At 44.4% G+C, this 24840-nt stretch overlaps 1 protein-coding gene and 2 pseudogenes across 2 annotated transcripts in view; 2 read left to right on the plus strand and 1 right to left on the minus strand.

The window, feature by feature from the left end:
• The window catches only part of LOC146682005 (NLR family CARD domain-containing protein 3-like), a 239129-nt pseudogene that overhangs the window by 35946 nt on the left and 178343 nt on the right, over window positions 1-24840 (plus strand). The gene's annotated exons all lie outside the window — the stretch shown is intronic.
• Window positions 1-24840, plus strand: part of LOC146682006 (NACHT, LRR and PYD domains-containing protein 14-like) — a 63503-nt gene that overhangs the window by 28744 nt on the left and 9919 nt on the right. The window lies entirely within an intron of this gene.
• On the minus strand, window positions 18067-21356 carry LOC146682007 (uncharacterized; annotated as a pseudogene).

Genomic DNA, 24840 nt, shown 5'->3' on the forward strand with positions numbered 1-24840 from the left:
TTCTCTTGTTGTGTTTGTTTGAAGCTGCTTCCTGTTGGCTTCAGCTGTTTGGAGTTTCCATTTTCTAAACTTCTACATTCTGAACCTTCTTCAGCTCTGAACAGATGATGAAACACTGAATGATTTCAAGCACTTTGTCTAATAAACTTACATCTTTCATTCTTTATACAGATTGAAGAGCTGTGGTTTGTCAGATATTGGCCTTGATTATCTGGCAGCAGCACTGAAGTCCAACCCCTCGTATCCCACAGAGGTGGACCTGAGTGGAACCTACAGCAACCTGAAGGGTTCAGGAGTGAAGCATCTGTGTGATTTTCGGGAGAATCCACGATGTCGATTTGAAACTCTGAGGTCAGTCAGCATGTTTTAGTTGTGCTGAGATGAATATGATGTGAAAGTTGTGCTGACACTAAACTGCAGACATCAGGCTGATATTATACTGATCCACACTGAGGATCTTCATGGTAAAGTCTGTTTTCTTCTTCTCTGGTTTAGTCCATTGACTGCAGCAGAACAATGTTCACATTTCAAACAGTGATACTCAACGTATGGCCCGCGGCCCACACGCGGCCTGCCCACCTTTCCTGATTCAGAGAGAGGGGACCCTGATTAACTGTGTAGCTTCTTCCTCACAGTTCTAAGTATCAGACACAACAATGAATAATCCACAGCTGACTGTCTTTAGCAGGTCAAAGGTCACGGCACACAGCACTCTGGGAAACAGTTTGGAGCAGGAATTCTTGCACATTTACAAACTGACACTGCTGCACGGCATGCTGGGTAATGCTAGCTGCTCAGGTATGGGTGTGGTAACGGCTGTGAGACTCTGTGGCTGCAGAACACTGAAGAAGAGAAAAGAGAGGTGGAGGATGAAGAAAAGAGGCGGAGATGAAGCAGAAGTTTAACTCTAGAGAGGAGCTGTGTCTGTGTGGGCGGGGCTCAGGCTGCTCCGCCCACACAGTGACAGTGAAGCAGGTGAAGAGTAATAAATGAAGACAGCAGACAGTATTTGATAAGCTGATGTACAAACATGTAGGTCGTGTCCAAATTCATGGGCTGCATCCTCCTGAGGCCGCATTTGTAGACCGATTACGTCACAGCGACACGTCGAAGGCTGTCCAAATTCGTAGACTCCTCCGAATGCAGCCAACAAATGCGTCCTCCTTTTCCCCGAATTTGAAGGATGGGTCGGGTGTGTCCTTCATGGCCTACCATATCCCAGAATTCATAGCGTGGCCCAGCCAAACTCCAGTTTCCAACAATGGCGGCCGCTACTAAGTTTTAAAATTACTCATACTAATCTTTTTCGGTCACAAAATAAACTTTTAACATATTTTCAGGCGAGAAAGTAGCTGTGTAAACATCAAATATCTGCTCGGTTTATCAAGATACCGCATATTTGCAAAAGTGCTTCGACGTTTTCGGAGACGTCTGCTACCCACCAGCTCGATAGCTCGCCGGGAGCTCGAGGGTCACTGAAGCCGCCGAGAACGGCACAACTCCCGGCACATCATTTTCAGATCACCGCGGACTTTCGCTACTCAGGTTAAACGTGATATATAAGTCACTTAGACAACCTCAAAATGTTATTGTTTGGCTTTTTTCAGTGTTTTGTTTGTTCGTGAGTAAATCGGTTTGGCTGAGATTAAAGTTATTAGATTAGATAAAATAAAACTTTATTAATCCCCCAGATGGGTTCCTCCTTGGTCTTTACAGAGCTGACTAAACGTCAAACAGAAAACTGATTAAACAGAAGTATGAGACGGTCGAGAATTTACGCCAGTGTCCTGTTATATTTTAGATAGCAAGGAGCAGACGGCTGAGTTTATTAAACTCCACCGAGACAGCGGTGACGCTAATCAGAAGGCTAGACCGTCCAATTTCCCCAGCCGTTTATTTCCAGCCTACCCGACCTTCTGAGGACCCAGCCCACGTAGACCGCAAAGGCCGGGTCCTCGGGAGGATGCAGCCCATGAATTTGGACACGACCGTAGAATGATGGTGGCAGCTACAGAAACAGGTCCATACAGACTGAAGCGTGTCTCAGTCTGAATGTACACTGCTGTTATAAGAGCTGTGGAAACTCAGGTCAAAAGGACGTAACCACACTGCTGACAGTTCCAGGACATTCACAGAGTTACAGCATCATTTGTGACCATAAAGACAGAAAGCTCATCCAAATCCTGGGATTAAAAGTCTGTCCTGGTGGTGTCCAGTCAAACACGTCTCTGTGAAAGCTTCAATCCAACAGGCTCCAAAGTCCTTCTGCTCATTTCCTCGCCGGGTTCTTGATGCTCCTGTACCATCTCTCTGTCATCCTCCTCGCTCCCTCTTTGCACTCACAGTCTTTGTGCATCATTAACACTCACATGTGGAAAACCAAAGTTTTACTGGGCAGAAGATGATCATCAGTGACTCTGTCTTTAAAACACTCTTGTTAGAAATGTACGACTTTAATGTGAAACATTCAGAGTTTTTTCTCTTGTTGTGTTTGTTTGAAGCTGCTTCCTGTTGGCTTCAGCTGTTTGGAGTTTCCATTTTCTAAACTTCTACATTCTGAACCTTCTTCAGCTCTGAACAGATGATGAAACACTGAATGATTTCAAGCACTTTGTCTAATAAACTTACATCTTTCATTCTCTATACAGATTGGAGAGCTGTGATTTGTCAGAGATCAGCTGTGATTATCTGGAAGCAGTGCTGAAGCTCAACCCTTCGTATCCCAGAGAGGTGGACCTGAGAGACCACAAGCTGCAGGATTCAGGAGTGAAGCAGCTGTGTGTTCTTCTGGAGAATCCACAACATCAAATTGAAACTCTGAGGTCAGTCTCCACGTTTTAGTTGTGCTGACACTGTCGATCTGTGGAACTAAAACCTTTATACAGGAAGTCTGGTTCAGCTCTTTGTAGACCTTCTAATCTCTGATGCTCTGAGTCTTACTCAGTAGATGATGCAGAGTTGTGAAGCCGATGTGGGTGAGGATACTCGCCCAGCTCTAACTACTTTGACGTCCAGGCGGCTTCCCTGCTTGTCCTGATACAAACAAACCTGAGTAACCTTGCAGGTCAGATCTCATCAGTCACACCTGTTATGGCAGCTCTCCTCTAGATTGTAGTTCTTGTTAACCTGGGATGGTTTTAGAAGCCTGGACCACAGACTGCAAGGGAAGATATTACTGGGAAAGGCCAAAGCGTCCTATTAGACCCATTAAACACTAACATAGATGAATACTCAGATTTAAACCTTTATTGTTTCACAAAGGGTTAAAAAGGGAACGTCCACAGTTTAGACTGCAGCAGATTTTATTAAAGCAGTTTGACAGGAGCAAAGCAAAAACACAAAGAATAAGTGTTTCACATATTAATACATATAACATAATAATAAAAGAAAAGCAAAATAATGATACAAAAGAATGAAAAAGTTGTCCAGAGCAGCAGGATGTCTGAGGTCTGCAGAAACACAAAAACACAGCAGCTAAAAATAGTTGTTGAAAGAAAACGAGGTGGGAGCTGCTGATTCCTGAGCTTTGATACTGGATTAGCTTCAGTAGTTATTCCCATCACTGCTGTAGGAGCTACATTTAGTCACAGCTGATTGTCTTTGACCAATCAGAAGACTACTGTTGTAAAAACAAGCAGACAAAGAACCAATGAGAGTGAAGAACAGGATAAAGAGCTCGTGTGATGGAGGCAAAGCAATAATCAGCAGACTGTAGCAGTTTCTATCTGGATGAAAGTAGAAGGAGCTCAGCGGAGCTCAGTCCCATATCTTTGGTTAGAAACAACATCAGTGATTTCCTGCTGCTCGAGATGATTCCAGCAGCTCTCATTACAGCAGCTGATGAGAGAAACAGCTGATGGCTCACAGCTCGTGCACTGTTGGATCTCCAGATGTTCACGTGGCTGAAGTCTGTGAAGAAACTGTGGTCCACGTAGTTCACACGGCCTCAGATTGGACCGAGCTCCCTGGATCACTGCAGCATCCTCAGCTGGTACATGGACGTCTCTGCTCCTCAGTCTTGGAGCCCCTGCAGGTCCGTCCACACCACCGGGGTCTTCTCACTCACCTTTCCTTTGTCCTCGTCCTTCATCGGCCGTGCTGTGTCTTTGTTCCTGCGGTGTTGTTCCCACGATGTAGCGCTGATGTTCCCTCCTTGAATGCACAACAAGTACGGTGCTGGTCTTTCTCGGGTGGAGCAGAGACAGATTGAAGTCTTTCAGGCTTTAGTGCCGACTTCCCTGACAGAGGCTGGACTCCATGGTCTGCACAGGAGGCTTCTACACTGTGTGGAGGTGACTCCTGGACTTGAAGACAGGCTGCAGGTACATGTGTGATGAAGAGGAGCTACAGCAGTGTGATGGAGCTGCAGGTGTGAAGGAAGTCCTGCTGTCCTGTCCCACCCTCATCTTTGCTTCCTCTGTCTTCTCTGGACTTGTCCTCCTGTTTCAGAAACAGCACTGCTTCATGCCGAGGGTGGACGGGAGCGTTGGCTCTGATTCTTTTACCGTCCACCACAAGGAGACACTGATGCTGACCTCCTGATTCATCTGCATGTGTTCTGCTTCACACTGCTCACCTCCACCAAAGACTTCACAAACATCTTCTTTCTTTGAGTCCAGTTTGTCCCACAAACACTTCCAAATCTCCTCCTCTGAGATTCTGCAGCTTCTTGCAGTGTGACTCAGCTGACTTCTGACAGACCACAGACTGGCACAGCATCCACATGTGTCTCCTTTCAAACAGGCTCTTGATGTTTCCTCCCACATCATTCTGGCCTCTCAGTCTCCTTTGTTCTCCAGCTCTGTAGCTCCAGCTGGTGAAGCTTCAGTTTTCCATGTTGGTAACAGTAAACTACAGCCTCTGCTGTCAGCTGGGTAACTAAACAGAGCTGCAGCACGTCTCTGCGGTGGTGCTACATCCAGCCTGCAGACGGCCGTCTACATGTTGTAGTGGTTTACAGTCACCAGGGGGCGCTGTCCCAGCCATGCAGGCAGTGGGCTGCTCTCCTTGTGCTGTTGTTGGTGAAGCTGAAGTGAAAGCGAGAGTTAAAACCCTGAACAGTGTCCACTGAGCTTCTTATGCTATTCTCATGCTCAAAGAAGTTTAACAGGAAGGACGACTCGTCCATCAGGCGTCCAGCTGTCCGTGTCCATGTCCACAGCAGAGTGTGACTGAGGCTTCATGCTAACATGCACACATGAAGCTAATACCACCACGAGCAGCTGCTCAGTGGATTTGGAGGACAAATGTCTGCAGCTTCTCACAGGCAGTATGCAGAATGTGGATCTCCACAAAGACTGTGGAGAGCTCGTCCCACACTCTAAATCCAAACTTGTCTGCACAAAACTTCTCACACGTTCCCGTCACAAGTGTCTTCTAAGTGAAGCTACCAGGTTCAGGTCCAGCTTGTTTATCTGGAGCTGCAGGAGATGATCCATCCTCACAAAGCAACACAGCAGATATGCAAACACACAACACAACCAAAGGATTCTCTATGCATGTCTGTGGCTGATGCTGCTGGAACGAAGCTGTTTGAAACCTTGTTGTTCTGCACTTTGGGACCAGAAGAGGAAACTGAAGCTCTGTGCAGAGGGTCCAATGGAAGCAGCCAAGCGCTGTAAGTGTCTGCTGTACAGGGATGCTGGTTCAGCTGTGGCTCAGTTTCACAGTGTGACTCAATAAAAGCAGCAGGAAATCAAAGCTTGATGCTTTCATCAGTGTGGAAATAAGAAAGTTTCCTGTGACAGACGCTGGAGCTCTTTCACGCTCAGCTTCACAGTTTCAGCTTCAAACTTCTTCCAACATGTTTCTAACACGGCCACATTCCACCTTAATGGAGCTGATATCTTGTGCATCAGCACATTTTCTAAAGGCAGCGATCACATCTTTAGTTTTGGATGTTTAACTGCAGATTGTTTATGTGTTTATAGCACATTAATTACAGCAGCAGCGTTGACCACAGTGCTGTACAAGAATCCAAGATAACTATTAAAATAACTCCTAATATTAATATCACACATCAAATATCAAATAACTCTCATGCTGTATTAAAAGCCAGTGAATACAAATGTGTTTTCAGAGCAGATTTACAGAGACTGACAGCAGGAGCTGGGGCTGTTCGATAGAACGATGTATATATGATGACCATATGAAAACGTCTATCGTTTCATATCACGCTCTTTGTTTCCTGCTTATGTGTTTGTGTTTTCCAGATAAAGCTTTCAAAATAAATCTGAAGATCCTGTTGAGAGTTTTCAAAATAAACACAATACATTACTGCGGTCGCTCGTTTATCGAGTTACGTTCTAAAAATAAGTCTCAGAATGAAGTAGCAGCTTTATGTTTTACAAGTATTATAGAAGTTTTAAGGCAGTTAAACCCTCACTGCACACTTTCTACACTTTTCTCAGACAGGCATGAACATTTTCACACTTTTCTCTCTTGTTTAAACAAAGTTCAAACCGTCATAGAAAAATAAGTTCATTATTAAAGAGTGAAAGCAAAGTGTTTCTGAAATGTGTCAAATCAGCCTTTGCTGGCATTAAATGAGCTTCTGTGTGAGGAGCACTCGTCCATGGCCTGGGCTCCTCGCTGTCAGGTAAAGTTTCATAAAGCTTTTGAGTTTTTCTGCAGATAATGTTGGTGTCCAGTAGGGCTGCCACGATTAGTCGACTAGTCACGATTACGTCGACTATCAAAATCGTCGACGACTGATTTAATAGTCGACGTGACGTTTGAAGCTTTGTAAGATCACAAAAGACGCAGGAATAAGTAGCAGGATTTAAGAGTGTAATAACGGACTGAAATAGAAGATGGCAGCACTGCATGTACAAGGATGCCAGCTGCTGTTAAACCCCGAAGAAGAAGAAGCAGCTGTGTCCCAGAATTCATAGCGCAGCCCAGCTCAGTTTTCAACAATGGCGGCAGCTAGTTAGTTTTAATATTACTCTTATTATTCTTTCTGGGTCACAAAATAAACGTTTAACATATTTTCAGGCGAGAATGTAGCTGTGTAAACCTCAAATATCTGCTCAGTTTATCAAGACACCACATATTTTCAAAAGCGCTCCGACGTTTTTGGAAATGTCTGTTACCCACTAGCTCGATAGCTAGCCGGGGGCAAGGCTCACTAGAGCCCGTGAGAGCACCGGACTCCCGGCAAATCGTTTTCAAACCCACCGCTGTCTTTCGCTACTCAGGTTAAACATATATGAGTCACTTAGATAACTTAAAAATGTTATTGTTTGGGTTTTTTAGTATTTTATTTGTTCCTGAGTAAATCGGTTTGGCTGAGATTAAAGTTATAGTTTTTACACAGCTGAATAAATGTCAAGCAGACAGCTGATTATCAGAAGTGTGAGATGCTCAAGAATATACTCCGGTGTCCTGTTATATTTTAGATAGCAAGGAGTTTATTAAACTTCACTGAAACAATCTGCAAATTTCATTAAAATTTAATAAACTATCATCTTGTCTTTATTTTTAGTTAGCACAGACCTTTAACACTTCAAGCTGTAAGCTAATGATAGTTATATAAGAGCAGATGCATGCTGGTGCAATAATCTATATGTTTTACGTCCAATGGATGATGATCTGATTAGTCGACTAATTGCAAAAATAATCGGTGACTAGTCGACTATCAAAATAATCGTTTGTGGCAGCCCTAGTGTCCAGCACGATGTTCTTTTTCCTGCGGTCACTGAGCCACAAAGCCAAAGCTGACTCCATCCTTACGATGTTCTTGTTGTGGACAGTTACAACCTTTTTGCCTCCTTGTTGAAACTATGATGGTCAGCATCTTCCTCTGCCTTTGGCTGCTACCACAGGTGCAAAACGTCTCGTCATCATTGTTGTTTGTTGGCGACAAAACGTACAAACATACATCAAAATCGTCGACGACTGATTTAATAGTCGACGCGTCGTTTGAAGCTTTGTAAGATCACAAAAGACGCAGGAATAAGTAGTAGGATTTAAGAGTGTAATAACTGACTGAAACAGAAGATGGCAGCACTGCATGTACAAGGATGCCAGCTGCCGTTAAACCCCAAAGAAGAAGAAGAAGAAGCTGTGTCCCAGAATTCATAGCGCAGCCTAGTTCAGTTTCCAACAATGGCGGCAGCTAGTTAGTTTTAATGTTACTCTTATTATTCTTTCTGGGTCACAAAATAAACGTTTAACATATTTTCAGGCGAGAATGTAGCTGTGTAAACCTCAAATATCTGCTCAGTTTATCAGGACACCACATATTTTCAAAAGCGCTCCGACGTTTTCGGAGACGTCTCTGTTACCCACTAGCTCGATGGCTAGCCACTAGGCTCACTAGAGCCCGTGAGAACACCGGACTCCCGGCAAATCGTTTTCAAACCCACCGCTGTCTTTCGCTACTCAGGTTAAACATATACAAGTCACTTAGATAACTTAAAAATGTTATTGTTTGGCTTTTATTAGTATTTTATTTGTTCCTGAGTAAATCGGTTTGGCTGAGATTAAAGTTATAGTTTTTACACAGCTGAATAAACGTCAAGCAGACAGCTGATTATCAGAAGTGTGAGATGCTGGAGAATATACTCCGGTGTCCTGTTATATTTTAGATAGCAAGGAGTTTATTAAACTTCACCGAAACAATCTGCAAATTTCATTAAAATTTAATAAACTATCATCTTGTCTTTATTTTTAGTTAGCACATACCTTAAACACTTCAAGCTGTAAGCTAATGATGGTTATATAAGAGCAGATGCATGCTTGTGCAATAAGCTGTATGTTTTATGTCCAATGGATGATGATCTGATTAGTCGACTAATCGCAAAAATAATCGATGACTAATCGACTATCAAAATAATCGTTTGTGGCAGCCCTAAGTGCAGCACTGCAGAGTCACACTGCTGTAAATTTGAACACATTCTGTACTGTACAGGAGACACGGCACAAGATTGGCTGATGATGGTCTACAGCCAATCAGGACGCAGAACACAATGCGCTGTAAAAAACAAAAGCATGCAAAATTGCACAAAAAAGATCAGCGAAACAGCGAGGCCGCCAAAGGTGAACTGTGTTACAGCGAGGGACCAGCGTATATGTGGTTGTTGGGACGATAAATGTCTTTGAGCTTGTGTCAGAAGACGAGCTGCAGCTTTCTGGACCAGCTGCAGTCTTGCCAGGCAGGTCCCACTAACTCCAACATATAAGGAGTTACAATAATCCAGCTGGGACGTCATGAAAACGTGGATCGCCCGTTCAAGGTTTTTAAAAGATATAAATGATCTCACCTTAGATAAAAGCCTCAGTTTGAAGAAAGACCGCTGTACAACTGAGCTCAGATGTTTTTCAAATTGCCGTCAAATATAAGCCCCAAATGTAATAATGCGATTTAATAAAAGAGCTGAACCAGTCTAATAGAGCGCCCTTGATGCCGCCATGCTCCAATGGTGAGATCAAGATGCTGTGGTCAAGGCAGCGGTCAGATCCAAAAGCACAGCGGAGTCTCCTGATCAGTGGCTGATAAAAGATCATTAAGAACTTTCCAAAGTGCAGTTTCAGTGCTGTGAAGAGCTTTAAAACCAGACTGAAACCTTTACAACAGATTGCAGCTGAACAAATATAATCTTTTACAAAATCTTCGACAGGAAGGGAAGCTTTGAAATAGGCCTGAAGTTTGAGCGGACAGAGGATCCAGATCAGGTTTTTAGTACAGGCTGTACAACAGCATGTTTAAAACAGGCTGTACAACACCTGAACTAAGACTGCTGTTAAAAATCGCTAAGATGTCGGAACCAACAACCTTTAAAATCTTTTTAAACACGTGTTGGAACAACTTCATTTGGACAAGATGATGTCTTTATAGCATCACATCGTTCCTCCACCTGATCAAACCACACAGGCTCAAACTGATCAAAAACAGCTGAGCAGGTGAATATTTTAGCCCCGGTGCGATCTCGGGCGAGAGTATCGATGATGGCCAAAGGGCAGCGTCCAGCTCTACGGCCGCTGAAGAGCAGACTCAACAGACGCGCGTGATGTGGATCCTACTGCTCTAAAATTGGAGCTTCTTCAATCCATTAAAGAGGACATTAGTACGCTGTTAAAAGAAGAACTCAGAAAAGCATTGAAAGAAGATTTTGACAATATAAGGGCTGACGTGCAAGGACTGAGAAATGAGATCGCTAACAGCATGGCGGCGACGTGCGGCGAAGTTGATGGAGTAAAGGTTAGAGTGAAAGAAGCTGAGGATGGGCTGTCAATGTGGAGCGATGAGGTGACCACCCTGCAGTCTACAGTAGAGAGTATGAAGGAGGAGCTGTCTGACCTGAAGGATAAATGTGATGAAGGCAGGAAGCGGAGAGCTAACATCCACATCATAGGGATCCCAGAGGGCCTGGACTCGAGCTCCTCCACGGCCGTATCCGTGCTACTACGTGAAGTGCTGGGTATGGATAAAGACGTTATTGTCGATCGCTCACACAGGAGCCCTATCCTGAGAAAGCCAGCTGGTAACCCGCACGCCGTCATAGCCGAGCGTCACTACTACCAGGATTGTGTGGCTACGCCGTGCCAGGGCCCAAGCCCCGCTTGAGTTTAACGGACAACCTATTGCAATATTACGACTGGGCGATATGACCCAAAGTTCATATCTCGATATTCTTTAGCTGGATGGCGATATACAATATATATCTCGATATTTTTAAAGCCAGAAAGTTCGAACAAAAAGAGAGTTCTTAGTCAAAGCTGTGTCCCAAATCTCACACAGGCACATTTATTAACATACAGCGTAGATGTACATGAAACAATTACTCAGGAATAAATGATCAGCATTTATTAAATAATAATGCTCCATAAATAAAAGAAAACAATGTTGTGTTTGTGCATAACAAAAAGCTCACAATCGTGCAGTCAAAATGTAAACAGACGCTGAGCATAATAACAAGCAGCTGCTCTGTTCCCAGGTTCTACTGCGTGACTGACAGCCTGGAGTTTGAAACCCTCTTTGTAACCGTGTCTCTTACAGGTGCCATTTATGGTCCTTATACACACTCAATACAGTAATATTACGTTGAAGCAGAGTACGTATCACTCCGCGAGGCTCCTCGTAGCTGTAATGCTCCAACAATCCATCAAGCGGTGCGGCCTCGTAGCTGAGCAAAGTCGTACCAAAACATCTTTTGAAAGGTTTCTGAGCGCCGTGTAGCACATAAAATCGGTTCGAGGTCAGTAAGCACAACCAGAATTCATCCATAAGCCGCACTGTCGATTTATGAGAAAATTACAGGATTTTAAGTGCAGAAAATATAGTTTATGGTTTTCCTTTGATCTTAGCAAATATCTACGCCTCTAATTGGGACGATCACAGATTTTTCACTAATGTCTTTGCGCGGCTCCCCAATATGTCATCACACAATATCATCTTTGAGGGAGACCTAAACTGCTCATTATCTGCTATGGACCACAGTTCACACAAAAGTACACTTAGTCCAAACTCAGCATGCGTCATTCAGAGCTTTCTTGATAATTATGAGCTGGCTGATGTATGGAGATTTCATAATCCTGCTTCACATCAATACTCTTTTTTTCTAATGTCCATAAAACATATATTTGTATAGAAAAACGTCTCCCTTTAGTTACAGAATGTGATTATAAGACTCTGGTGATTTCTCCTCTTGTTTTTTCAATGTGTATTCCTGATGCCTGCTCCAACTATCAGCCATGGAGATTCAACTCAGTGTTGTTAGCAGATGAAGAGTTTGTCAGTTACAAAAGGTCTCAAAGACATTTTTTTTCTATCAATCAGACCCCAGAGATGTCATCATCAGTCATTTGGGAATCTCTAAAAGCATCTGAGAGGCCAAATAATTTCATTTTGTGCCAAACAAAGTGCAACACTGAAAGAACATCATCCATAAATATTGAGTAAGAACTGGACTCTCATACAGCGAGACTCAAATGCCTTTAAACATCAGCTTATCCTGCTGATCCAAGTCCAACACTGAGTTTGTAAAAACATGTTTGTCAATCATTTTGTTTGGTTTCTGAGGAAAATGATTCAATAAGTTGCTGCTAATACACAACATTTCATCATATTTCCTCATAACCCTCTTTTGTCTGACCATTTGATCCCATTTGAATTTGCAATAAAGGATCCACAGAGTTTGGTGACAATAATGACAGTAGATGTTTGTGTGAAAGTGCTGGAAGCAAATGAGTGTGTGATGTTCTTTCAGTGTTGCACTTTGTAGACGCTCCCTGAGCACTGGTCTCACAGCCAGCTGCACATAGAGACCAGTGTTGTTAGTCCAGGTCAGAAGATGACTTGTTGGAATGAAAATGAGCTTGTAGTTTGTCTGCTTTAATAATGTGACTGGAAAAAGGTGTTGGACTTCAAATATGTCCATTTCTGTCACACTTCACCTTTAAAAGTGAAGCCATGTGGTTCCTGGAAGGAAAAACACGACTTTTTCAAGTCTTTGTCCTGTTTTTATGAGAAATGTACGACTTTAATGTGAAACATTCAGAGTTTTTTCTCTTGTTGTGTTTGTTTGAAGCTGCTTCCTGTTGGCTTCAGCTGTTTGGAGTTTCCATTTTCTAAACTTCTACATTCTGAACCTTCTTCAGCTCTGAACAGATGATGAAACACTGAATGATTTCAAGCACTTTGTCTAATAAACTTACATCTTTCATTCTTTATACAGATTGAAGAGCTGTGGTTTGTCAGATATTGGCCTTGATTATCTGGCAGCAGCACTGAAGTCCAACCCCTCGTATCCCACAGAGGTGGACCTGAGTGGAACCTACAGCAACCTGAAGGGTTCAGGAGTGAAGCATCTGTGTGATTTTCGGGAGAATCCACGATGTCGATTTGAAACTCTGAGGTCAGTCAGCATGTTTTAGTTGTGCTGAGATGAATATGATGTGAAAGTTGTGCTGACACTAAACTGCAGACATCAGGCTGATATTATACTGATCCACACTGAGGATCTTCATGGTAAAGTCTGTTTTCTTCTTCTCTGGTTTAGTCCATTGACTGCAGCAGAACAATGTTCACATTTCAAACAGTGATACTCAACGTATGGCCCGCGGCCCACACGCGGCCTGCCCACCTTTCCTGATTCAGAGAGAGGGGACCCTGATTAACTGTGTAGCTTCTTCCTCACAGTTCTAAGTATCAGACACAACAATGAATAATCCACAGCTGACTGTCTTTAGCAGGTCAAAGGTCACGGCACACAGCACTCTGTGAAACAGTTTGGAGCAGGAATTCTTGCACATTTACAAACTGACACTGCTGCACGGCATGCTGGGTAATGCTAGCTGCTCAGGTATGGGCGTGCTAATGGCTGTGAGGCTCTGTGGCTGCAGAACACCGAAGAAGAGAAAAGAGAGGTGGAGGATGAAGAAAAGAGGCGGAGATGAAGCAGAAGTTTTGCTCCAGAGAGGAGCTGTGTCTGTGTGGGCAGGGCTCAGACAGCTCCGCCCACACAGTGACAGTGAAGCAGGTGAAGAGTAATAAATGAAGACAGCAGACAGTATTTGATAAGCTGATGTACAAACATGTAGGTCGTGTCCAAATTCATGGGCTGCATCCTCCTGAGGCCGCATTTGTAGACCGATTACGTCACAGCGACACGTCGAAGGCTGTCCAAATTCGTAGACTCCTCCGAATGCAGCTAACAAATGCGTCCTCCTTTTCCCCGAATTTGAAGGATGGGTCGGGTGTGTCCTTCGTGGCCTACCATATCCCAGAATTCATAGCGCGGCCCAGCCAAACTCCAGTTTCCAACAATGGCGGCCGCTACTAAGTTTTAAAATGACTCATACTAATCTTTTTCGGTCACAAAATAAACTTTTAACATATTTTCAGGCGAGAAAGTAGCTGTGTAAACATCAAATATCTGCTCGGTTTATCAAGATACCGCATATTTGCAAAAGTGCTTCGACGTTTTCGGAGACGTCTGCTACCCACCAGCTCGATAGCTCGCCGGGAGCTCGAGGGTCACTGAAGCCGCCGAGAACGGCACAACTCCCGGCACATCATTTTCAGATCACCGCGGACTTTCGCTACTCAGGTTAAACGTGATATATAAGTCACTTAGACAACCTCAAAATGTTATTGTTTGGCTTTTTTCAGTGTTTTGTTTGTTCGTGAGTAAATCGGTTTGGCTGAGATTAAAGTTATTAGATTAGATTAGATAAAATAAAACTTTATTAATCCCCCAGGTGGGTTCCTCCTTGGTCTTTACAGAGCTGACTAAACGTCAAACAGAAAACTGATTAAACAGAAGTATGAGACGGTCGAGAATTTACGCCAGTGTCCTGTTATATTTTAGATAGCAAGGAGCAGACGGCTGAGTTTATTAAACTCCACCGAGACAGCGGTGACGCTAATCAGAAGGCTAGACCGTCCAATTTCCCCAGCCGTTTATTTCCAGCCTACCCGACCTTCTGAGGACCCAGCCCACGTAGACCGCAAAGGCCGGGTCCTCGGGAGGATGCAGCCCATGAATTTGGACACGACCGTAGAATGATGGTGGCAGCTACAGAAACAGGTCCATACAGACTGAAGCGTGTCTCAGTCTGAATGTACACTGCTGTTATAAGAGCTGTGGAAACTCAGGTCAAAAGGACGTAACCACACTGCTGACAGTTCCAGGACATTCACAGAGTTACAGCATCATTTGTGACCATAAAGACAGAAAGCTCATCCAAATCCTGGGATTAAAAGTCTGTCCTGGTGGTGTCCAGTCAAACACGTCTCTGTGAAAGCTTCAATCCAACAGGCTCCAAAGTCCTTCTGCTCATTTCCTCGCCGGGTTCTTGATGCTCCTGTACCATCTCTCTGTCATCCTCCTCGCTCCCTCTTTGCACTCACAGTCTTTGTGCATCATTAACACTCACATGAGGAAACCCAAAGTTTTACTGGGCAGAAGATGATCATCAGTGACGCTGTCTTTAAAACACTCTTGTTAGAAATGTACGACTTTAATGTGAAACATTCAGAGTTTTTTCTCTTGTTGTGTTTGTTTGAAGCTGCTTCCTGTTGGCTTCAGCTGTTTGGAGTTTCCATTTTCTAAACTTCTACATTCTGAACCTTCTTCAGCTCTGAACAGATGATGAAACACTGAATGATTTCAAGCACTTTGTCTAATAAACTTACATCTTTCATTCTCTATACAGATTGGAGAGCTGTGATTTGTCAGAGATCAGCTGTGATTATCTGGAAGCAGTGCTGAAGCTCAACCCTTCGTATCCCAGAGAGGTGGACCTGAGCTCCCACAAGCTTCAGGATTCAGGAGTGAAGCAGCTGTGTGTTCTTCTGGAGAATCCACAACATCAAATTGAAACTCTGAGGTCAGTCTCCACGTTTTAGTTGTGCTGACACTGTTGATCTGTGGAACTAAAACCTTTATACAGGAAGTCTGGTTCAGCTCTTTGTAGACCTTCTAATCTCTGATGCTCTGAGTCTTACTCAGTAGATGATGCAGAGTTGTGAAGCCAATGTGGGTGAGGATACTCGCCCAGCTCTAACTACTTTGACGTCCAGGCGGCTTCCCTGCTTGTCCTGATACAAACAAACCTGAGTAACCTTGCAGGTCAGATCTCATCAGTCACACCTGTTATGGCAGCTCTCCTCTAGATTGTAGTTCTTGTTAACCTGGGATGGTTTTAGAAGCCTGGACCACAGACTGCAAGGGAAGATATTACTGGGAAAGGCCAAAGCAACCTATTAGACCCATTAAACACTAACATAGATGAATACTCAGATTTAAACCTTTATTGTTTCACAAAGGGTTAAAAAGGGAACGTCCACAGTTTAGACTGCAGCAGATTTTATTAAAGCAGTTTGACAGGAGCAAAGCAAAAACACAAAGAATAAGTGTTTCACATATTAATACATATAACATAATAATAAAAGAAAAGCAAAAGAATGATAAAAAAGAATGAAAAAGTTGTCCAGAGCAGCAGGATGTCTGAGGTCTGCAGAAACACAAAAACACAGCAGCTAAAAATAGTTGTTGAAAGAAAACGAGGTGGGAGCTGCTGATTCCTGAGCTTTGATACTGGATTAGCTTCAGTAGTTATTCCCATCACTGCTGTAGGAGCTACATTTAGTCACAGCTGATTGTCTTTGACCAATCAGAAGACTACTGTTGTAAAAACAAGCAGACAAAGAACCAATGAGAGTGAAGAACAGGATAAAGAGCTCGTGTGATGGAGGCAAAGCAATAATCAGCAGACTGTAGCAGTTTCTATCTGGATGAAAGTAGAAGGAGCTCAGCGGAGCTCAGTCCCATATCTTTGTTTAGAAACAACATCAGTGATTTCCTGCTGCTCGAGATGATTCCAGCAGCTCTCATTACAGCAGCTGATGAGAGAAACAGCTGATGGCTCACAGCTCGTGCACTGTTGGATCTCCAGATGTTCACGTGGCTGAAGTCTGTGAAGAAACTGTGGTCCACTTAGTTCACACGGCCTCAGATTGGACCGAGCTCCCTGGATCACTGCAGCATCCTCAGCTGGTACATGGACGTCTCTGCTCCTCAGTCTTGGAGCCCCTGCAGGTCCGTCCACACCACCAGGGTCTTCTCACTCACCTTTCCTTTGTCCTCGTCCTTCATCGGCCGTGCTGTGTCTTTGTTCCTGCGGTGTTGTTCCCACGATGCAGCGCTGATGTTCCCTCCTTGAATGCACAACAAGTACGGTGCTGGTCTTTCTCGGGTGGAGCAGAGACAGATTGAAGTCTTTCAGGCTTTAGTGCCGACTTCCCTGACAGAGGCTGGACTCCATGGTCTGCACAGGAGGCTTCTACACTGTGTGGAGGTGACTCCTGGACTCGAAGACAGGCTGCAGGTACATGTGTGATGAAGAGGAGCTACAGCAGTGTGATGGAGCTGCAGGACTGAAGGAAGTCCTGCTGTCCTGTCCCACCCTCATCTTTGCTTCCTCTGTCTTCTCTGGACTTGTCCTCCTGTTTCAGAAACAGCACTGCTTCATGCCGAGGGTGGACGGGAGCGTTGGCTCTGATTCTTTTACCGTCCACCACAAGGAGACACTGATGCTGACCTCCTGATTCATCTGCATGTGTTCTGCTTCACACTGCTCACCTCCACCAAAGACTTCACAAACATCTTCTTTCTTTGAGTCCAGTTTGTCCCACAAACACTTCCAAATCTCCTCCTCTGAGATTCTGCAGCTTCTTGCAGTGTGACTCAGCTGACTTCTGACAGACCACAGACTGGCACAGCATCCACATGTGTCTCCTTTCAAACAGGCTCTTGATGTTTCCTCCCACATCATTCTGGCCTCTCAGTCTCCTTTGTTCTCCAGCTCTGTAGCTCCAGCTGGTGAAGCTTCAGTTTTCCATGTTGGTAACAGTAAACTACAGCCTCTGCTGTCAGCTGGGTAACTAAACAGAGCTGCAGCACGTCTCTGCGGTGGTGCTACATCCAGCCTGCAGACGGCCGTCTACATGTTGTAGTGGTTTACAGTCACCAGGGGGCGCTGTCCCAGCCATGCAGGCAGTGGGCTGCTCTGCTTGTGCTGTTGTTGGTGAAGCTGAAGTGAAAGTGATAGGTTTGTAGTTTGAACCTATCCACTGGAACGTTAAGGACAATCTGCTACGCAGCAAAAAGCAAGACACAAGGCACCAAAGTTCTCTGGTTTACTCATGCATGAGGGAGACCTGGCTGGAGCCAAGCGTCGTTCCACCACTTGACCACCATCAGACTCTCAGCCAGGCTCCCCATAGCACTCCTTTTATTGTGGTTACATGAATATGCATAGGGTCATTAACATATAGCATCTCACATAGGTATACATGTGAACAAAGAATACTGTGTGTGTGTGTGTGTGTGTGTGTGTGTGTGTGTGTGTGTGTGTGTGGTACTGCTGATCAAAGGGTCATATAACATCCTTGGTCAGGAAGAGGGTAGACCCCCCTTCACCCTAGATGGTTCACCCTAGATAACATGGTGAGGAAGTCCAGCAGTTCATCTAAACAAGAAGCACTTAGACTAGAACAGACGTAGCTACGTTAATCCTGCCATAAAACAATAAGAGAAGGTACGACCTCTCTCGTGCTCCCAGGATGTGGGTGTGCATTCCAGTGTGGAATACACACCAAGCCCCTGCAGCCTGCTAAAGATCACACATCCTATCACTACACAATTGATTATACACCTCTAAGAATATATGGTTAAATATTTCCTAATACAAATGACAATAATAAAATCTAAACCCATCATCACCACCCTGTATTGTCATTTTTTAAGGCTATACGGCATATATATATCTTCAGCTCTACACCACTTGTCAACATTTTCAGTGCAGGCTTCATTTCATACACACATATTAGCCTTAGCATCCATGTCACTCTGCTGCAACAGTATGAAATTGGTAAAGGTGTTAGCAATCATTTTATTCACCATCGATCTTACACATGGCAAAATGCAACCTGTAAACAAGCAAAGCAAAGCCAATAATGTAAGAATGGGAGTCAAAAACTTTAGAAACATATTCCACCATGGTCCAGATGTCAACCAGGCTATCCAGCCTTGTGACGTGTCTCCTCCTGATGTGTGGTCCGCCACATATTTCTGCAGAGCAGTTAAGTTCTGCAGTGCCTCATAGATGTCTCCTCCAGTCGTATATCCATCCGGAATAAACGTACAACATGTCTCTCCAATCAGCTTACACACTCCTCCTTGTGATGCTGTTATCAAGTCTAGGGTCAGCCTGTTCTGCAGTACCATCGTTCTGATGGCCTTTTGCTCCTCCGCTAAGGCTGTTCCCAGAGTCTTAGTGAGATTAATGTGTCGCAGTAAGGCATATCGGTTGATCTCCACATGATCCCGCACCTCTGCAACTCCGATGTTTGGGATCAAACTTTGGAAGAATTTAGCTCCTCCACTCCAAATGCGGAATTCTCGTGGCACTCCAGTGTCTACTGTCACTCCAAAAGAGTTAGGTGAGGCTATATTCACCTCACGCTTCCGTCGGTTGCTAGGGTGATGTTCAACTCTGTCCATGAAGAAGACATGATCCGATAACTTCACCACGGCACACAATCCTCCCCATCCCTCAGGGAGTGATAGATAGGCTTTATGTCCACACAAGAAATACCAATCAGCCAAAACTCTTGTTCCTTTACTGCTCGGCACCATCCTTGCACATCCTGTCCACTTCTGACTCTTTGCTTTTACTGGTATCCTGTAAGCCCGGTTGGACTTGCATTCAGTCCTCCTTAATGTCAAGTTCTCAGCTCACTTTGCACTGGTCAAGCATTTCATACACCTGCTCTCATTCTCTGGAGGGCAGTAGGTGTATATGTATCCACATAAACGAAGCGGCAGCTCCCCCACTGACAGTGATCCATTGTTCATCACACACAACGGCAGTTGAGCTGTATTCAGCTTGTTCAGCAATATTATGTCTGGCAGTGGGTCTGACACTTGAGGCCAGGCCAATAAGTCAGTTTGCTCAGAACAATTCACATCTATAAGTGGCGACTTACTCCAGGTGATGTTCAGAGGTGTACTATAGTTGGCCTGGGACCAGAGGACTCTGTTGCCAGGATGAGTTGCTAAGCCCAACAGACACCAACTCCTGTCCTCTGGTATGCTGTACGGCCACAGTCCAGATGTATATGCGGATAACGGCATATGAGCACACACATAGCAGTCCGTCCTATTGTTCAAGTGAGCAGTTGTATTCATAAACTGCCACCAAAAGTTTGTAGAATAGCCATGAGGGTATTGGGTGTGGTTTCCTTGGACATACAGGGTCTCCACAGCTGACCATGATGACATCAAAGCCATTACACCCAGCAGGGTAGACAACACTTTACCAGCCATTCTGATGAGTACCTGTGGCTCAGTTGGTTTCTTCACCGGATTGAGACGAAGGGCCCTAGAGGCTTTCCCCCCCTTTGTACCCGGTCTTCCTGCCACTTACTCCGAGCTGGCCTGGATGTGTGTCACCTTTTTGCAGTGGCTTTGGTGTATCCAGGTGGGTCGTTCTGCAATCTTCACAGCAGTTGGTGTTGTCAGCAGAGCCTGGTATGGTCCGTCCCACCGTGGCTTCGACCAGCACTTCCTCTTTATGACCTTTATCAGTACCCAGTCCCCTGGCTTCAGACGTTCTTCCTGTACAGAAACAGAATCATCTGGCAGATTATTTGCACTCATGACTTCTTTGCTTTTCAGCATTTTAATCATCCAGTCTGCTAGTGTGTTTTCTTCTTCTGCTTTATCATTATCATTACAAAACACTGGAACTCTAAATGGCCTGCCATATATTATTTCAAAAGGCGTTAGGCCATTATCAGTTGGCGTGATTCTCATATACATTTTCACTAGCTCAATGCAGTCTACCCATGTTCTGCCTGTTTCCTCCATTGTTTTCCTGAGTCTCAGCTTTACTGTGCCATTAGTCCTTTCAACCAGCCCTGCACTTTGTGGGTGATATGAGCAATGGTTTTTCAGCGTTATCCCCAGATGTTGTGACATTTTCTCAATTACTTCATTCACAAAATGAGGACCATTGTCACTGTAAATAGTCTGGGGGATCCCATGCTCTGGGATCACATTTTTGCATATCACTTTAGCCACTGAAATAGCATCTGCTTTCTTAGTGGGGACAACTTCTACCCACTTTGAGAACGGGCACACAATCACCAGGCAGTACCTGTAGGTGTTACAGTTAGACAACTCAATGAAATCCATATGGATTACTTCAAATGGGTAGCTGGGTCTGGGAAACTTTCCTCTCCTAGGTCTGAGGTTTCCCTGAGCATTATGTTTACAACATATTAAACATGCTTTACAAAAATGTTTTGAATAAGCATTGAATCCCAGTGTGAAAAACTGCCGTTCGACTGCTGCCACCATCCCAGCTGTCGAGACATGGCAGAGCCCGTGGCTCAAACTTGCAGCAGTCCTATATAGGTTCTTAGGCAATATAGGTTTATCACAAAGATAGTAGACATCACCTCGCAGGCTTGCTCCTTTAGTGAGCCACAGCTGCTTCTCAGCTGGAGGTGAGTGTGACTGCATGTCTGCTAACACATCATGTGTGATGGGCGTAGTTTGCTCCTGTGACGCCAGAACATGAACCCCATGTGTTCCAAGGGCCGCTTCCTTTGCAATTTTATCTGCAAAGGCGTTGCCTAGTACAATGGGGTCAGTGCCACGTGTGTGTGCTGCACATTTACAAACCGCAACTTTACTAGGCAGTAAGACTGCTTTCAACAGGGCCTGCAACAATGTCGCATGCTCCACAGGTTTACCTGTTGATGTTGTCATGCCTCGTCTTGACCACTGAGCGGCAAAGAAATGAAGTGTAGCATATGCATACTGACTGTCAGTATATATAGTCACTGCCTCCTGTCTCTTCTGCGCCTGTTCTAACCACAATTTAGCGGACGCCACTTGTAACTCTCTCTCCTGTTTCAATTTCCCTGTCGCACAAGCTGCTTTCACTGTCAACTGGTCTACTAACATTTGACATTGTCCTACAACCAATTTACCTTCAAAATCATATTTCTTGCGCCAATGTCCTAAATACTTTGCGCTACCGGGAGCGAATTTCACCATAAACTTCTCGTCACCCTCTGACACACTCTTGGTTGCTTGGGAACCCATAATAACAACAACAGCTGCCGACGTCACAGACCACGTGTTCTGCTCCGCACACACTCACACAACAACAACAACAACAAAAAATATCCTCACACACAAACAACAAAAATTAGGCCTATTGTCTCAACGCAGTCTCACACAGTGACTGCGTGCTTTGTCGCACACAGTGGCAAAGACTTACATAGCAGTGATCACGCGCTTTATCGCACACAGTGATAAAGACTTTCAACGCAACCTCACACAGTGGATGCGCGCTTTGCTGCACACAGCGGCAAAGAATAGTCGCACACAGTGACTACACGCTTTATCGCACACAGTGATAAAGACTTTACAACTCAGCCTCACACAGTGGCTTAGATTTTTCACATACCTACTTGGTGTTGCTTATTGCGAGTAGCATCAGTCCCGAATCCCGTCAATCGTCATCCATCGAGGAGAAAAAACAGACGGCTAATCCACCGGCTCGATGACGAATTCTCACGCCTCGGGACTTTGCTGCAGGACCTCTATAAGTCCTGGCTGACGTCAGTCTGTCGGCGTGTCTCTTTTCCCCTCGGTGAATGTCGACTCCAGGGATCCGGCTCTCGAAGGACCAATTAATGATAGGTTTGTAGTTTGAACCTATCCACTGGAACGTTAAGGACAATCTGCTACGCTGCAAAAAGCAAGACACAAGGCACCAAAGTTCTCTGGTTTACTCATGCATGAGGGAGACCTGGCTGGAGCCAAGCGTCGTTCCACCACTTGACCACCATCAGACTCTCAGCCAGGCTCCCCATAGCACTCCTTTTATTGTGGTTACATGAATATGCATAGGGTCATTAACATATAGCATCTCACATAGGTATACATGTGAACAAAGAATACTGTGTGTGTGTGTGTGTGTGTGTGTGTGTGTGTGTGTGTGTGTGTGTGTGTGTGTGTGTGTGTGTGTGTGTGTGTGTGTGTGTGTGTGTGGTACTGCTGATCAAAGGGTCATATAACATCCTTGGTCAGGAAGAGGGTAGACCCCCCTTCACCCTAGATGGTTCACCCTAGATAACATGGTGAGGAAGTCCAGCAGTTCATCTAAACAAAAAGCACTTAGACTAGAACAGACGTAGCTACGTTAATCCTACCATAAAACAATAAGAGAAGGTACGACCTCTCTCGTGCTCCCAGGATGTGGGTGTGCATTCCAGTGTGGAATACACACCAAGCCCCTGCAGCCTGCTAAAGATCACACATCCTATCACTACACAATTGATTATACACCTCTAAGAATATATGGTTAAATATTTCCTAATACAAATGACAATAATAAAATCTAAACCCATCAGAAAGCGAGAGTTAAAACACTGAACAGTGTCCACTGAGCTTCTTATGCTATTCTCATGCTCAAAGAAGTTTAACAGGAAGGACGACTCGTCCATCAGGCGTCCAGCTGTCCGTGACCGTGTCCACAGCAGAGTGTGACCGAGGCTTCATGCTAACACGCACACATGAAGCTAATACCACCACGAGCAGCTGCTCAGTGGATTTGGAGGACAAATGTCTGCAGCTTTTCACAGGCAGTATGCAGAATGTGGATCTCCACAAAGACTGTGGAGAGCTCGTCCCACACTCTAAATCCACACTTGTCTGCACAAAACTTCTCACACGTTCCCGTCACAAGTGTCTTCTAAGTGAAGCTACCAGGTTCAGGTCCAGCTTGTTTATCTGGAGCTGCAGGAGATGATCCATCCTCACAAAGCAACACAGCAGATATGCAAACACACAACACAACCAAAGGATTCTCTCTGCATGTCTGTGGCTGATGCTGCTGGAACGAAGCTGTTTGAAACCTTGTTGTTCTGCACTTTGGGACCAGAAGAGGAAACTGAAGCTCTGTGCAGAGGGTCCAATGGAAGCAGCCAAGCGCTGTAAGTGTCTGCTGTACAGGGATGCTGGTTCAGCTGTGGCTCAGTTTCACAGTGTGACTCAATAAAAGCAGCAGGAAATCAAAGCTTGATGCTTTCATCAGTGTGGAAATAAGAAAGTTTCCTGTGTCAGACGCTGGAGCTCTTTCACTCTCAGCTTCACAGTTTCAGCTTCAAACTTCTTCCAACATGTTTCTAACACGGCCACATTCCACCTTAATGGAGCTGATATCTTGTGCATCAGCACATTTTCTAAAGGCAGCGATCACATCTTTAGTTTTGGATGTTTAACTGCAGATTGTTTATGTGTTTATAGCACATTAATTACAGCAGCAGCGTTGACCACAGTGCTGTACAAGAATCCAAAATAACGATTAAAATAACTCCTAATATTAATATCACACATCAAATATCAAATAACTCTCATGCTGTATTAAAAGCCAGTGAATACAAATGTGTTTTAAGAGCAGATTTACAGAGACTGACAGCAGGAGCTGGGGCTGTTCGATAGAACGATGTATATATGATGACCATATGAAAACGTCTATCGTTTCATATCACGCTCTTTGTTTCCTGCTTATGTGTTTGTGTTTTCCAGATAAAGCTTTCAAAATAAATCTGAAGATCCTGTTGAGAGTTTTCAAAATAAACACAATACAGTACTGCGGTCGCTCGTTTATCGAGTTACGTTCTAAAAATAAGTCTCAGAATGAAGTAGCAGCTTTATGTTTTACAAGTATTATAGAAGTTTTAAGGCAGTTAAACCCTCACTGCACACTTTCTACACTTTTCTCAGACAGGCATGAACATTTTCACACTTTTCTCTCTTGTTTAAACAAAGTTCAAACCTTCATAGAAAAATAAGTTCATTATTAAAGAGTGAAAGCAAAGTGTTTCTGAAACGTGTCAAATCAGCCTTTGCTGGCATTAAATGAGCTTCTGTGTGAGGAGCACTCGTCCATGGCCTGGGCTCCTCGCTGTCAGGTAAAGTTTCATAAAGCTTTTGAGTTTTTCTGCAGATAATGTTGGTGTCCAGCACGATGTTCTTTTTCCTGCGGTCACTGAGCCACAAAGCCAAAGCTGACTCCATCCTTACGATGTTCTTGTTGTGGACAGTTACAACCTTTTTGCCTCCTTGTTGAAACTATGATGGTCAGCATCTTCCTCTGCCTTTGGCTGCTACCACAGGTGCAAAACGTCTCGTCATCATTGTTGTTTGTTGGGGACAAAACGTACAAACATACAGTGCAGCACTGCAGAGTCACACTGCTGTAAATTTGAACACATTCTGTACTGTACAGGAGACACGGCACGAGATT

Source organism: Copadichromis virginalis, linkage group LG23 (assembly GCF_057382275.1).
Source record: "Copadichromis virginalis isolate Kocher_CV1m ecotype Utaka linkage group LG23, C_Virginalis_male_GT1.1, whole genome shotgun sequence".
NCBI classification, from domain to species: domain Eukaryota; kingdom Metazoa; phylum Chordata; class Actinopteri; order Cichliformes; family Cichlidae; genus Copadichromis; species Copadichromis virginalis.